Consider the following 16,527-nt stretch of genomic DNA (forward strand, 5'->3'; position numbering starts at 1 on the left):
TTCCCACGGCCACTACATTTAAGGCCCTGGCCAGTATGGGAGTGTCAAAGAACCCTTTGGTGACTTTATGCTATCAGGCAGCAGAACGCTTCCAATGGCTACATCCATTGGTGAGGATATGGGCACCAACACTGATGGAGTGGCACCAAAAGACTACAGTTGAAATTTTTGAGCCTAGATCTCTTAACAGCCATGTAGATACTCAATTTACAGACAAGGAAAAGAATCTTAGACAAAATTAGGACTAAAACTCAGATGTTCTAGCTCCAAACTTGTGTGGTAGTCAGCAGGCAGGAGGAGAAAGAAGTGTAGAATGTAAAGCATCAGAAAGAAGAAAACCAGACAAACACCAATCGGGAAAGAAGAGAAAAGTTAGCACTGAAATGAAACCCTTACAAAAGGAGCATGAGTGGGAGTGAAGCTCTCCCACTGGGAGAGAAAAATGTCTTTCAGGAAAAAATAAAACAGCCTTAGAAAAAGTCAGAGGCAGATTTATAAGTGCTTCTCTTCCCCTGCCTAGCTTCCTTTTTTCCTCCCACTCATTGGGTCGAATTACATGGTGGAACCTGCAGAAGCCAATTTGGCTTCCCGCATCTCTAGTCTCAGTCGCATCTAATAGAACCACCTCAAAGTGGTTTTACATTTACTGACATAATATATCATTCAAATACATTTCCACAGTCTACACAGATCAAGCTTAGATGAGTAAGTACATATCAAGTCTTCCTGTTTCACACATTTAATCTTTGTGCTGATATCTACTTGTTATTTAAAAAATGATAAACTTTTAGTTGTGAATCCATATTACACAGAGAGAGCCTGATGCTCTGTTGCTTTACATATACCTTGCAAGGCGTGACTGTGGGTGTAAAACATCATGAGTTTAGGAATTCCCTGCTCATTGTAAAATGTACTAAAAGGTCCAATTTTGCATACCAGGGGAAGTTGTAACAGGGAATTTGAATGACCATATGGGTTGGAGAAGAAACAAGAGTTCTATGTTTCTATGGATAAGTGGACTGACCCATTCAAAGAGGAAAAGGGACAGATGGGTTAGAAATAAAATGACATATTTTTAGTATTGGGGACTTTTTAATATGGTTTTCCACACTGCTGATGAAAATTACGTAATCAGCATTGCATCTTCATTCTTCATTGTACCCATGTCCCATTTAATCTTAATCCACTCTACCAGTTTGCATCCTGCCCCAACAACAAGTAATTACCACATGACAGCTGTTTGTTGGCTTATGCGAATAAGTGTTTGGCATCAGGCCAGTTCACAGTGGACCGACCTCCACATCACAAAAACACCATTATAACTGGAATGCTTACTGGCAGTCCTAGAGGATAGATCAAGTAAATAGTTAATAGGCTGAACTAAAGTCACCCTTGGAGGGGGCCACTCCACATCAGACGAGACATATTTTCAGGGCACAGCAGGAAAACTTGTATTACCACAACCCACACTGCATCTGATCTGTGGATACATAGAAGACTTCAGTTTTGGGGGCTTTCAATCTGGCACATTTCACAAACACTCAATTAACTTGTAAAATTTAAATAAACAGACCATGAGACTATAACTTACTTACTGAAGGGAGGGCAGCACAAGAAGTTGACTTACTGGCAATAACATTCTTACAAGGAGGTCTCTGGTAATTAGCATTAAGACTTACGAGACTTACAGAAACTTATGAGGAAAATGAATTGCTTTTCTTTAAATATTTCCTTTTATATGTTTTCTCTGGCTTGAAAGACTAGGCTTAAAATGGGGACCTATATGCAAAATGGATTCACATCCTTTAAAATTTATATTAGGATTCCAAACCAGTGTAATAAGGATTTATTAGTCCACATAATGTCTTCTATTAATAGCCTACATGATGCTGCTATCAAACTACTGATTCAATAATTTAATACAAATACAGAAAGACAACTTAGCTACCGATACCAAATATTGCCAAGCCTTGTTTGGAACACAACTGGACAATTAAACTTCCTAACAAGACTGAGGTTACTGATGACTAAGGGATATGGTTCTGCAGTTAATTAGTAATGACTCATTTATAAAAAAAAAAACTTGGGGAAAAAAGCAGCCTTTATGCAAACTATTTAAACCTATAAATTGGTCCATGGATGTGCTACCTATTGGTTTTGTAGGTCTTTATCTTAATACAGGCCTTGAAATATTTTTTTACTTGCTTCTGAAACTGACAAACGCTCTGATTTATATAATGAGATCCCTCATGACAGAAATGAAATTCTGACCTAGATTTCAGTGGCTCGCAAAGCTATGTTGATGCATCCTCAGGATGACTCTGTTTACTCTTTTAAATCGTAGATAATCTATAAATTAAGGAGAGACACATGCAACCTTTCCAGCTGAAATGCATTCATCTCACCTTTGCTGTCCTGGCTTGCCTTTGTTTTGTGTTTCAGCATAAATAAACTTCTGAGACAATTGTAAACTTGGTTCAGCTTTGATAGTCAACTTTGTGAGGGAAGGCCTGATCTTGAAAACACCTGCAGCCTCCAAAAATTTGGATCAGATTATCCTTGTATATCTTATAGTACCTAGAAGTTCTAATTAAATTTAGGGCTCCGGTGTGCCAGTCACTGCCCAGGTACCTAATAAAAGATGGAACCTGGTCCCAGAGCTTAAGGATTGGATAAAAATTGCTATGATGTGAAACTGTGGCAAACAGATTTTAAGGAAGAGATGTTTAGAAATTGTCATCAATGGCCAACCTCTGCTCCCAGTGAAGGCGGCTGTAGGGCTGGAGGTTTTAGGGATCTGACCACTGCCTGTTAAACTATATATGTGACTGGGTTTTCCTATTGGCAAATGTTTGCCACAGAAAATGGTAAGTTGGTCACTTTTCAACCCAAGAAGTTACCTACAGTTCATGATTACTGTGTCTACATACTAAGGCATTTGTCATCATTGCCTGTCCTCTGAGACCTTTCTACTATGTTGCATGTATTTTCAGCAGTGCTATCATATGTCATTTAGGCCTGTCCTTGAGGAAATACGAAAGTTTTCCCTGTCTTACCTACTGCAAATAGCTGTATATTTTCCTTAAATCAAGACCTATTTAATGACTGATTTGAGATGGAAGCTTAACAAAGTCCAGTCAGGTCTCATCCAAAAGAGACAGGTTTCTATGGAGCTAACAGAGACTGAGATACGGTCTCAGACTGAGATACAGTGAGCTGGTGCAGAGCTCAGAATTCTCCTGAAGTTTCAACTAAAATTAAGAAGCAAGGTTAAGCACTGTATATTTTCATATCAAAATCTTTTCTCCATTCTCCCACACCTCCCTTTTACTTCAGCAGTTTTGCCACAGGCTCTTAGTCTCTATTCATTTGCATTTATAGGAAAAATGAATCAATTATCATATGTTAATTACATCATTTTCTGAATTAACGATATTTCATATTTCCATTGCAGCACTGTTCCAAGTGCCCAGCCAGGAGTTGAAGGTGCAGGTTATGGTAAAAATACCTTTTCACAACCATTTATGAAAAATACCTTTCATCAGTTTGCTATCTACATAGCTGTAAATATGCTGCAGAACCAACAGGAGCTGTCATTTGACTGATACTTCCTAGGAACAGATTTTGACCAGTTAGGTTAAATATGCAGGCCCAATTTGGCATGGGTCTTAACTACTTGCTTAACTCTAAAGCCTGTGAGTGGTCTCATGGAAGTCTGTGACCTTCTGAGATTAGTCTCACTGAAATGAATGAGACAAGGGGTTCAACTTGATGACTCTTGAGGCCCCTTCCAATCCTATGATTCTATGACTGCTTGAAGCCTGTGAAAGTTGAAGCATCCAGGCTACTTATGCTTCCAGAGTTAAGGCTGGGTTCATGTGCCCCGTGGACTGGAGCATGAATGCAGCATATTACTGCATGCTTGAAAGGCAAGGGATCAACTCTTAATTCTAGCAACTTTCTTGAAAACTCAAACTTCTGCTTTGCAATGTATTTTGATGGGAACTTATTTTGTTTTTCCAACTGTAAAGAAGGCAGCTTCCTTTTGATGATTACATCTTCAAAAATTACAGCAAATTTAGTAATTTACTCTTCTTTGTAATCAGCAATTTGATTATCATATAAAATTATAAATTTACCTTTGAGGGGCTGCGTCTACCACCCTAATGCACACTGAGCCCAAATCTACATAGTAAACATATCATGCCTGGCAGCAGCAGCTGCTGTACAAACTACCCCCTAAAAAGAGTCTAACTGCATCCGAAGTGTGTCCTGGGTAGGCTAATTAGCACAGAGGTGGGCTAACTGGCCCTATTGCTCAGCAGTGCTAATCAGCTGGCCCAAAGTGCTGTGTGAGTGTGGCTGCACTGCTTTCAGTTTCAAAGTAAGCCCATGCAGAGCTGCAGTGTGCTACATAGAGATGACATGGGGGTTCAGTGAAAAATGGTTGTGCTATAAAAGTTTAGCTTTTTTTTTTACTTATAATGGGGTGAGGACAGGCACACAGACAATTACCACAGAGCTGACACCAGTGAGTCCCTGCTACCTTTTTACTCCCTGTAAGTTGTTTGTCTGTACCCTGAGTAGCTCTACATTCCTTTAGCCATTCCATTCATGCCAGCTGGACTAATTTCAGAAGGAAGCGTTGATTTACAGGAGTAAAACTGGTAGAACACGAGTGAACACTAAACAGTATGTTGAGAAGCTAAGTATTAAAATGTCATAACATACAGTTGCAAAGGGACATGGATCCTGGCTACCTGATAGACTATCTCCCTCGTGCTACTGTCCCAGAAACCATACTTGAACTATGTGCTCTTATGTATAAAAAGAGGAGGGACTGGCAGCAAACATTTCTTAGGGAAAAAATCTTGGCTTGGAACTTGCTTTCCCTTTTAACTGACTGAGGTAGAGAGCGTGGAAACTGACCTCAATTATCTGATGGACATTGAGCTTTTGTCATTTCATGGTTGTTTCCTGGAGTCTAGGGAGCTCTTTGCACAAAGGTGCCTGTAATATCAGTTCCAGCAGTTTTGGTTTGTATCTATTTTGACCATTTGCTGCCCATGGACTTATTCATGAAATTGCTCATAATCAAACCAACTGTTGTCATTCCTTTCTTGGTCTGAGCAGAGCTGTGATGCACTTATGTCAGCCTTTTGATAAGAGATTATCTGCCAGAAGGATAACCTGTGTGCCACGTGAGTGCTGACTGAATTCTTTGGCTCTGTTAATCTCCACCTGTGTTAGTACCAGTAGTACCAGTACTACAGTAACATTTTAACTGATTCTTGAAAGCTTCTTTCCAATCATCCTGTGTTGTACTCATTCAGCCTTCTGTGCAGAACACTTAATTGGTACAGTCGTCTCCTCATTTCAGAGTCGTTCCATTGTACAGCAAGCTTCAGTTCAGTCAGACTCCTTTGTCAATAAGTGTGTCCTACATATCCACTCTTGATCATCTTTGGCATTTGTTGCAGTTCTATTTAAGTTTCATTTCTTTCATATTCTGCCTTAAGTTATGTGTCCTTTCACTGTAGTATTGATCAGCAGATCATTAATAATTGCTTCACCACATCCGTTTCTTCAAAGGTATCAGGACTGATGCTTTGATATACCTCAAGTGGAAATCTGAAATTTATGCCTACCAAAAAGTTATGCTGAAGGTGCATAGACTTTCCATTTTCCATATCACTAGAATTGATGGAGTCTTTCACTTGCAGTCACAGTAAAAAATACTGGGGCGAGAGGTGTCATAGTAGCTGGGCAATTTTTTTTGGTAATTTTTTTTATTCTTTGGAAATGCAGTTGTAGGGTGTTGGAAAGGAAATTAACACAATGTTTTGTTGAAAATATGCCCCCAAACATAACAAAAACAGAGATATGAAGGGGGTGGTGAGAATTTAGTGGCCCTCCTCCCTTTTACCGAAGAGTCTTGTTGTCAAGATATTCAGCTGAGATGAGGGGGAGAGAGGCTGAAACCCACTCAGGTAGAGGGAATTTAAACCAACATCACTCACCTTCCAAGTGACTGTGCCCTAACCACTAGGCTGTAAAGCCATTCCCTCTCCTGCACATACTCTGGCTCATTCAACATACAGTAGTCCATGCACAGGGTCATCAGGAACGATTGAGAATCCCTGCGCCAAAAATGCGCTAGTTTTGGCCACAGCTGAGATGCTTTCTGTTTTCCCAAGTAATCCGAAAGAGAGATAAAGTACTTATTCTGTGAAGGGGGAGCTTGGGTGATTATGCCATTTGGGCCTGGAAGCAGATACTAGGAGGATGTTCCTGGTGCACTGAGGGCACATGCTCCACACACTCTGTCTCTGAAACCAGCTTATGGCTTCTCTGGGCACACACGAAAGGTAGTGGTAGATGGTGTATATAGAGTGCACCACAGCAACACTCCCTCACACTGCACTGAGACATCTGTGTTTTCAGCTACCCTTTTTCTCAAGTGTAGAGAAATCCACATTGCACAAGCTGTGCCAAAGACAAACATGCAGCATTTCTTGGATCAGATAGGCACACTGTAAGAAATGCAGATAAATGATTTTAGAAAGTTAGTACAGTATGCATGTGTAAAATGTAACAGTAACTTTGTAAATTAAGTTTCAGCTGCATAGTCAAATGTTAAAGGCCATTCAGCAATTCCTAAAGGGCTATTAGAAAAGGGTATAATAAACATTGCTATTAACTTCAGCACACTCACAATTCAAGTGATCAGGAAGGACTATAAATAAGTCTTTTAAACTACCCAATGGTGCTCAGCCCCATTTAAGCAGAACCACTATAAAAATATTGATATATAGTATGGTCAAAGAGCTGTGGATAATAGTTTGAAGCACTTTCTTTTCCAACTGCACTTGCATCTTCTGTACATGAACATTGTAGTACAAAGTGTTCCATCATAAAGTACCTATCAAAAGACAGAAGCAAAGATCGATTACAGAACAGGGACCTACCATTCCTTCTATACAGAAGATACTTTTTATGTATGGAAATCACTATTGCTTTCAGGGCCTCTGCACTTCAGAGTACATCTAAAGGCTGTTTCTGGGCCAACCGCCTGCTTTCTCTCCCACCATGCCTTGATGTTAATTGATTAGTGATCTTAATTAAGCAGGAGGCTGCCCATTTCCTTACCCCAATGCCAGGGGGCGCTATCTGTGGCTCCATACCTCCCCTATACTGCAGCCCACGTCTCGCAAATGGCATCCGCTGATGTTATTTTCACCGGCCCCACACTGGGCCCCAGAATCCTCAGTTAAGACCCCAACTGGATCCCTCCACTCAGGCGGCCTACCCCGCCCTCATTCAGGCTGCCTAGCTCCCTGAACCATATCCCCTCTTGGGCATGGTCCCCCCCAGGACCTCTGGCCACACAAGCCCTGGCCTTGCCTCTAAAACCAGTCGGAAACCCCAGGCCCTCCTAGCTCTGGGCGTCCCTCGCGGTGGGCCCCTGGTCCTTTTGACCGTTCTGGTCCAAGCCCCAACATTGACCAGTCGAGGGTACTCTAAAATCAGGCCTCTGAGCCTCTAGCCCCGCTCTCGCTCCTGGGTCCACCATTTGGCCCTATGAGAGGGTGACCCGACTGGTTGTGGGAGCTAGGGGTTAAGGCGCCCTGACCCACCTTTCACCAGGGTGGTAACTGGCCTGGCATTTCCTGGGGGCTCCCGCGCCACTGAGAGCCCCACCAGGCCACCCACTCCCGGCAGGGTGCAGTTTTAGTCATGCCCAAGACCAGGAGCCTCCAAACCTTCCCCTACAGCTCCTCCCTTACCTCCAGGATGTTATGGAGCCTCTCAGCCAGGCAATATTGCTGCCTGGACTCCTAGCAGCGAACTGCCCTGTTTATATGAGCGGCCAGAGCTCTAAAATGGCCACCACAATCAAGCACCTGCTGGCTGCTTGGCCCCGGGTCTTAAAGTGGCAGGCACCAACAGTGCCCTGACACACCCTCCCATTCTGAAGAAAGAGCTGGGGCTGGGAGGGGTGAGGAGCAGAGTTAGGGGACAGCAGCTGCAAACACACAGCCACTCTGAATTGTAGCTGAATCCCCCAACCCCTGGGGTCCAACAGTGAACATCTGTTGAGTCCAGGGGATTGCTGTAACTCAGAGTGCTTCGCGTGAATCACTCTGAGTTACAGCAGGGAGCTGCACATCTATCTGCACCTTAAGACTAAAGCTGTGTGTGAGGAAATCCACCACACTGGCAAAGCAATTCTTTGTATAAAGACAAATAGTTCATAAGTGTGATTGTAGAGTTACAGAAAAAAAAAAATCTCTGATGCTTTCTGTGTTCTCTCTCTTGAGCTCTCTTGGGCATGTCCCAGGCTGCTACTAAGCTCATTTTTTCTTTTCGTGGTTGCCAGCTAGTCCTTTTCCCATCACCTATGCCATCATATTTCTGCTTCTGGACAATTGCTCACTAGGATCCTACTGACATTTTCACTTTTGCTAGTTGCTTTGAGGCTTTCCCTCACTTTATCCTGACCCAGACTTTTTGGCTGATAGATTTGGGTGTGAAGGGCATGTTTCATGATACTTCTAGTTAAACAAGGTTTCTATTTACTCACAAAGGGACAAAGCAGCTAGTGCTAACTTTCATCTGGCAAGATTCCATATATCCATCAACATTTTAAGCAAAATGGAGGCTAGAGGCCTCATGTAATCATATGAGGTGAATCCACAGCACCTAAAGCAACAGTGTGGTCTAAAGGAATAAACGTGAGATGTGGAATCAGGTACTTCTGAATCCTAAGCCACTGCCTTGTGTGTGGTCTTGGGAACATCATCCCTGCATCTCTGTTACTGAAAAGAGGGCAAGACTTCAATAACTACATCATGGTGAAGGTCCTAAATCCTGTGCTTAAATCAGACAAAGCTTGCCTTAACTTAGACAGAGTTCTGCCTAAGAAAGGCAATCAAGACAGCACCGAGCCTGGAGACTTAAATACAGCCTCAGATGAGGATACTGATCATTTGCTAGCAGGCTGCTAGCAGATGCACATATTCTATGAATAATGAGACAGTGCTTTTTCTCTCCAACCTCACAAAAACCCCAGAATTTGTTAGGAGTTTCATCTGAATGTTTATAGCCTTCTCTGGAAATTCCTTTTGACTTCAATGGATTTAATACTTACAGAGAATTAAGACCTTAAATTATATAGCACCTCTGATAAGTTTTAAGAATCGGCAACAAACCACAAACCGGCAGCATTTGCAGATGCCCTAGAAGTGATTATATTCTTTATGTTCCTCTAAACCAGAGCTACCAAAATTCTTTAAATGATGCTAGTACTGCAGGCCTCCCAGTATTAAATCTTCGTTTATGGGCACATAAATGTGTGTTTCATTTCTTGTCACATTTAGCATCTATAATGATTTCTCATATACACATATTTCAACGACCATTATAATTACTTTCTGCCACTTTTTATATCCATTCAACTTTATGGCAACATTCATAGTTTAAAAATAATGATGTTTACTGGACTGTAGATGTTGATTTATTAGGAGCTAGCAATGGCTCCTAACAAGCAGTGTAGAAACCAAGCATGCTCAAATGAATGCAATCTCTCTCAACCTAATTAACATCTTTGCCTACCCGAAGCAAGTATCTCCATTACAATGATCAGAAAATCTTTTTGTTGCTTATGTTTTATTTCTTTAAAATAAATCTAAGGCTAAATAAAAGCAGAACATGTCAGTGATTCCCTCTGTCCTTTCACAGAATACTTTTGTTCCTTTTAGTTATCTCTCTACTTCCTCAGAACAAATATATTTCTCCAGCTTTCTTAGAAGTAAACCCCTTAAATTCTGATAGTCTTTCTGCATGTCCATTTCTCATCCGAGATTAGTATTATTCCTTCATTCCTTCAGATGTTAGTGGTTAAAGAGACACTGCCAAGCACTGTAAGCAGAAAGAAAAATTGGGATAAGAGGGCAACATGTGGCTTTTATGCAGTAAATCATTTTTTACGTTCTCAAAGTTATGGTTGCTATTAAAGAGGAAAGGGGGAAAAAACCCCACCACAAAACACTTTTAAGACTAATTTTATTTCTGTCCTTAGTTTATTGGTCTATTTGCATGTGCAATCCTCTGATTTTTAGATATACTTGTAATAAATCCATGTGCAAATTATGCATAAATTTGAGCATCTAAACCACTTGAAGATTAAGCACTTATATGGATTTATATGGAATAATTAGAATTCAGAGATAATACAAAAAATAATGGAATCATTTAGGATGCCTCCAGTAGTTCAGAGCCCTGCTCTAACTCATGGCACTTTACATAAAGCACCATAGGTCCCTTCCAGCCCCTAACATCTATGAAACTATGAGTTAGAGCCCTCCCTACCACTACCGTCAGCCCAACAGATATTGGGTCGGGGGAGGAGAGGGGAGGGCTGGAGCTTGCCTGCACCAGCCCTGGTCAGCAGGGAGGGGCAGGGGGAGCAGCAGCTTGGAGCTTCTAGCTGCATTGAATGGCCAGAGCTGAGGGAGGGGGCAGGGTAGAATAGTGCTCCTTTGCTGTATGGACCCAGCCCAGCTCCTCCCAATACCCCAGCCAGGGTAGCTGGGAGGGGAGCCATAAGGCAAGGGGGCTCCATTCCACCCCACTCCCCCCTCACTCAGCTCTGGCCATTTAAAGCAGTTGGCAGCTCCATTCTGGCTGCTTGCTTCCCCTCCACCTCCTCCCCCCACTGACAGCCCCAAGGGTATGAGCACTAGGCCTGTGCGAAGTAGCAAGTATTTGCTTCAGATTCGGATTAAGCTGATTCAGAGGGACAGTGATTCAATTCAGTGATTTGAATCACTGTCCTGATTCGATTCAGGCGATTTGGATTTAGAGATTCGGCTATAGTTTATAATGGGGAGTCACTAAAACACCTATAACTTTGTTATTTTTTTGCAGATTTGAATGAAGACAACAGGGATGGCAACGCCTTCTGAGGGCATGAATTCTGCCAAGTTTCAAGGGGATAGGTGTGGGGGTTTCTGTGAAAGTGCACCTCAAACTGTTGAAAGCAAAACTCATATTGTTTGTGTGTGTTAAGACAGAGCGGGATGAAAAGAGTAGGGATGGTCCCTGATGATGGTAGGGAACTCAGAGAACGATCACAGTCACTGGCCAGCTACAGATGTCAATATCAGAGCAGTCTTTCCCCACCCCCCAGCCTTTTCCATATATGAAAAATCACCCCATCCCCTCCCTCTTCTCGGCCTCTGTTTGCTGCAAGCCTTCCAAATATCCCCAAATTGATTTGGAGGCTTCCAATTTGATTCAGACCTTTTAATGGGTCTCCCAATTTGATTCAGATTCAGAGATTTGGCTGCCAAATCAGGCCAAATCTCTTCCAAATCGAATTGGCTACTGAAGCTTTGCACAGCCCTAGGAAACACCAGCCCAGCTCTACAAAGCATGAAAAAATTGCTTTAGAGTGCCTTAATCTAATAATTAATTTAATCATTCCATCCAGGAAGAGCACACACCAACTGCTGAAACTTCCTTAGCCTGATGAAGGGTTTTTGAACCCGAAAGCTTGCTTAATAACTATTCTCCAACTATTTGGGTTGGTCTAATAAAAGATATCAGATTCACCCAAGGAACCTTGTCTGCCGTAATCTAATAACTCATTTGACCAGAGTTAATTTTTTGTGAGACTGGCCATTTTAAAAGCACTCTGCAGCCAAGTATATGTCTTAAGTTACAGCTGCAGAGTACTTTCAGGGGCCTGATCACACAAAAAATATAACTTGTGTAATCACCCTTAGATGTCATGGATGTGCCATCAAATCACAAGTGAAAAGTTCTCATTGCAATCAGGAATAGAACTAAAACAGACAGAAATTTAATTTGCTCTTAAATAAAACATTGAATTTTGCAATTTGGGTTTGATGCCAATGTCAAGTGCACATCAAGTGCTCTGGGAACTGCCATATTTTAGCAAGCATATGGAAACAAAACATAGCAAATAAAAAACTGGTAATCACATTCACAAAGTCAGCTGAAATGACCAACATATGAATTAAAAAGGATGTATTTCCCGTTTCCCTTTTAGAAATAATCCATCCAAAAATGGACCCTGAAGGATAAGTGACAGCATGAAGGCAGAAACAACATGGGAAGAAACAGCATGCACCCCCACATTGGGTGTAGAACTAATTCATTCTTCTCCTTGGTGCGCCTCTTTCTTTTTTTTTTTTTAATATCACTTCACTGAATGGGCTTGCACTGATGTTGTCCATACTCTGCTCATACTGGGAATAAAGAAGACTTAACTCCTTGGTCCTTTCAGTGCAAATGCCAGCTTCACTTAGAGGGCCAAATTCTCTGCCCATGTAAATGGTACAGTTCCATTGACTAGAATGGTGTTGTGACCAACAGAAAATGTGATTCATAAGCACTCCAATTTTGTTTCAAGCCTGTGATCAAATAGTATGGACATGGCATGATAAAAATTACTGGATGGCAGCAGTCTAAGTAAGGGTGGGTGAGTGGGGCATCAGCCCCAGACACCAACTTAGGAGGGGTGCTGGGATCATCCCCAATCCCCAAGGAATACCCACCCTGTCAGCAAAAGCAGCCCCATGGTATTGCTCTTTCAGCAGCAGCTGGATGAGCTGTAAGAGCAGCAGCTGGGGTAAGCAGACCAGGCCACAGAGGTAGCAGCAGCTGGGGACTATTTTTGCCTGCCTGGCATAAGTGAGACTCGTGTCCCCCCCAGAACCTGCACCCCTCTGAAATTCCCCACCCTCCTCCTGTCCCCACCTGCACCCCCAAATGATTTGCCCAGGATACAAACCCCGCTTGTCATGCCTCTGTTGGCTAGTCTTTAAAAAATATGACTTCAGCTTGGTCTAAAGCCAAAATCCTGGCACATGGTCCAAAACATCTGGAAGAATGCTGGTGCCCAGATATCAAACTTATTTTATTTACTTCTCTTTAGTAGGCTGCAATTTTGCTTTTAGTGGCTTGTGATCTATTTCCTGAGCTTGTCTCTTAAATTTGGCCTCAGAAGCAACATGCATAAACATCAAAAGCTATCAGTTGTTACTGTGGTACAGGACTGAATTTAAACCATTTAGCATTTGCATAAATAAATATGCTGTGCCAAACTATGTCAGAAATCCTTTCCCAAACAAACAACATATTTAAATTCCTGTAATGAAAATATCTGGGGGAAAAATACAAGTTCAACTAAGAAAGAAAAAACGATTTGCTACCCAGATATCTTCATAGAAACTGATGACTTCAGCTTCTCAGTGATAAACATCAATGGCATAATGGATGCCAAGCAACCATAGGGGTAGAGATCACCTTCTCTAGTCTGTGTACAGCACCTATCACAAAGGGATCCTGGTCCAAGGCCAGTGATACTACAGTAATACAAATAATGAGTAATTGTTACTTAAATTTCACTTGATGGGTATGTCATAGATCCCAGGGAGCTAACATGAGTTACAGGCATTAATGAGCCTACTTAAGCAACTTTAATCCCCTAACCTTAGCTACTAGTTCTTACAATTATGGATTCTAAGTCAAGAACTGAGTGCAGTGGCTAGAAACAGATAAGGAAAGCTCCCCTTATCCTAACAACTGCAACAGACAGACACATACTGAGGGGTAAATATTGTTCACCCACTCTGCCTCGTCCAGTAACTTACTTGAGTTCTTGGATGGGAAAGGAAGAAACTGAAGACTTGGTTTCTCTGCTGTCAAGACTCTGGGTTCTAGCTGACAGTAATGTCTCCCATTTTCTGTGATGCTGTAAGGACCTGGTCCCTAAGAGAACACACACAAAAATCACAGTGCCTCTTTTTTTCCAGTCTTCTAGGTCAAGTCACAGTTAAAATGCTGCAGAAAAGAAAAGAAAAACAAATAATCTAAAACAAAGGCATCTTTTCTTCCCAACCAGTTACCAAGAGCCCTTCATGTTGATTTACTGATTTGTCCATGACTCCTCCTCCCAAGTGAGATGGGCAGGTTATATCAGGCCACTATGTTAAAGGAATAACAGTCTGAAGGATGCTTTCTGTCAGACTGAATTTTCCCCCAGAAATTCAAAGGGCCAAAAGATCCCAGCCCCAGGGAGATTGGTGGATGATGGGTGTATACCTACCTGAAGCCTGGTGTCAAGGTGACCTTACTCACCATGGGAATAGTGGGATAAATATTAATGGATTTGGAAGACTTTTTTTAAATGGATACTTTTACTATACTCTAAGACTCAATGCTTTGCATACAGACCAGTCCCCTGACATGGGATAGAACTTGAGACTCTCTCTAATACATTACCAATTAAAGTGCTAGTCTCTAATGAACTTTTGTCTTCCTTTCCCCAGATTTTGCCTCAAGAGTGCCATTCCTCCGCGCTGTCTTCCCTGCCGCTTCCTGATCTAGGGGTCTCTACTGGAAAAGGCCCAGATACTTCTTAACCAATTCCTTTGTCCATGAGAAGTGAAAGGTAGATTTTCTCTTCGCCCAATTCTGTGATACCTTGAGGGTTCATTTGATCACGTTTGCTGTGCTGACACTTCCTGGCCAAGTTTTTTGAACTTGAATGCCTGGGTGCATTTACAAGTGGATGGCTATCCAAGCAGTGATGCCTGAAGGCTACTGGAAATCAGGTAATCTAATTAATTGCCTAGTGAATTTTGGGTCTCTAGTTTTGAAAGTGCTGATGGGGCCAGATATTTTTTTTTTATTTTAATGCTAACTAAATTCACTGGTTTTAAAAAAGCAAATTTATATATGTTAAAAAAGCTAAGAAAAACATTGCATTACATTAACTATTTACATAGTAGGGCTTTCAAAGCAAGAATTCAATTTTGTCTTTCAATACAGCCTTGAACAGTCTGTCAGTGTACAAAAGGAACAAATAATATTACAAACAACTTGTCAGTAAATATGTAGCTGTACCATATCTGGGCTAAGGCTTTCAAAAGAGACAAAGGATAGTTTAGGAATCAACTTTGACTGAACATCAACAGGAATGGGAGGCTTAACCCCCACTGATGCTTTTATAAGTCTTCTTTCCTAACTTCCCTTCCCCCAGCTGTTCTAATAAATTGTGACCTGAAAGGAAAGACTACAAAAAGAAAAAATAAACGTGTCCCATAACTCCTTGCGCACTAGTTGGAAAGTTCAATAACTAACCATTTTGCCATGATAATCACTATGGCATCTGGAGTCTCAAGATGACAGTAAAGTTATTTGAAGTAACCTCAGCTTTCGAGGTTCCACTTCATTTAAATAATTTCCACCTTGATTATTCTTAATGCCTTTAAAGTGGATGACAGAATCGATTCATAGAAGCTACTGACAGATATTCAATTAAAACCGCTGTTGAATCTGATCTGTGATCCCAACAATTGTGCCTCCTGCCATGCTATCTTTGTGGGATCAAGTAACAGGCTTAAATCATGCCCTATTGCAGGGCTCATAATCTTGGGCTCCCACTGCACCAGCAAGTAGCAACCCAGGTGCCAGTGCTCCTAAGGCTTGGAGTACCAGCCAGCTGATTGGCTTTTCCAGCTGCAGGGTTGCACTGGAGCCTTGAAGGGCTCTGGCATGCTCCCAAGGCTGGAAGCACTGATCAGGTGATTGGCACTAGCCGCACATTCAGTTTAAGGCACAACAGGAACCTGCCACAGATTATTACACGTTTTATGCAGGAGAAGGACTGGGGGTGGGAGGGAGGTTCAGATGCAAGCATTGGTCCCCAGGCACCGGAGACCCCCAGTACGTCACTGCAAATATGTCAAGGATGTGCTAACGGGAGCATCTTAAATCAGTGTCTTCATTCTTAAATGTGTCACTGGACAAAAATTTCAGACCCTGTATTGGAAACATTAGAAAGCAAACATCGGAAACCTCTGCTGAAGTAATCCTGGGAAAAAACACATAGAAACTCATTCTAAGTTAAATCCTCTTTCCAACATCTTAGAGGAATTAAGTTTCTACAGCATTTCTGTTAATGATAAATATTTGCCTGTTCACATAGCCTGATATTTGTGAAATTCCTTTCCTGCATCCCTATGAGTTAATGCTTTCCTTGGCACAGCTGTTTTAGGAAACTATATCATCTTTTTTATTCCCATAGCAGAAGCCATAGAGACCAGCTGATAATTCCCATGACAATTCCCAACATCCAAAAAAAGAAAAAAAAAAAGACTAGTGAAAATCTATACAGGTATGCACATAAGAGCTAAGAGAGATCAGTTGTCATTTCACAGCTTAACACTGGCATTGCTTTTTCTGAAACAAGAATTCTTGCCTTCATTTCTCTCTCCAAGATATTCACTTGTTTAATGAGGTCTGGAGTTTTGCACAAATTTCCAAGTTTTTAGATTAATTTGCATGCAAAAAGAAATGAGAAATGCAGCACACAAATTTTGCATAATTTTTCTAAGTGTGGTCTAGAGATAACACACAGAATTGATTCAGTTAATAATAAATGTCATGGAATAATCCCAAAGTAATCTAAGCAGAATAAGCAGAATACAACAA

At 41.6% G+C, this 16,527-nt stretch overlaps 1 long non-coding RNA gene across 1 annotated transcript; it reads right to left on the minus strand.

Annotated features, from left to right (window-relative positions):
• Window positions 1-285: 285 nt before the first annotated feature.
• On the minus strand, window positions 286-7,932 carry LOC132251421 (uncharacterized). Its single transcript, XR_009463448.1, has 3 exons — window positions 7,788-7,932; window positions 6,716-6,922; window positions 286-6,533 (listed from the first exon to the last, which is right to left on the minus strand). It is a non-coding gene; the product is annotated as an uncharacterized LOC132251421 (long non-coding RNA).
• Window positions 7,933-16,527: the final 8,595 nt, after the last annotated feature.

This window comes from Alligator mississippiensis, chromosome 7, assembly GCF_030867095.1.
Source record: "Alligator mississippiensis isolate rAllMis1 chromosome 7, rAllMis1, whole genome shotgun sequence".
In the NCBI taxonomy this organism is placed as follows: domain Eukaryota; kingdom Metazoa; phylum Chordata; order Crocodylia; family Alligatoridae; genus Alligator; species Alligator mississippiensis.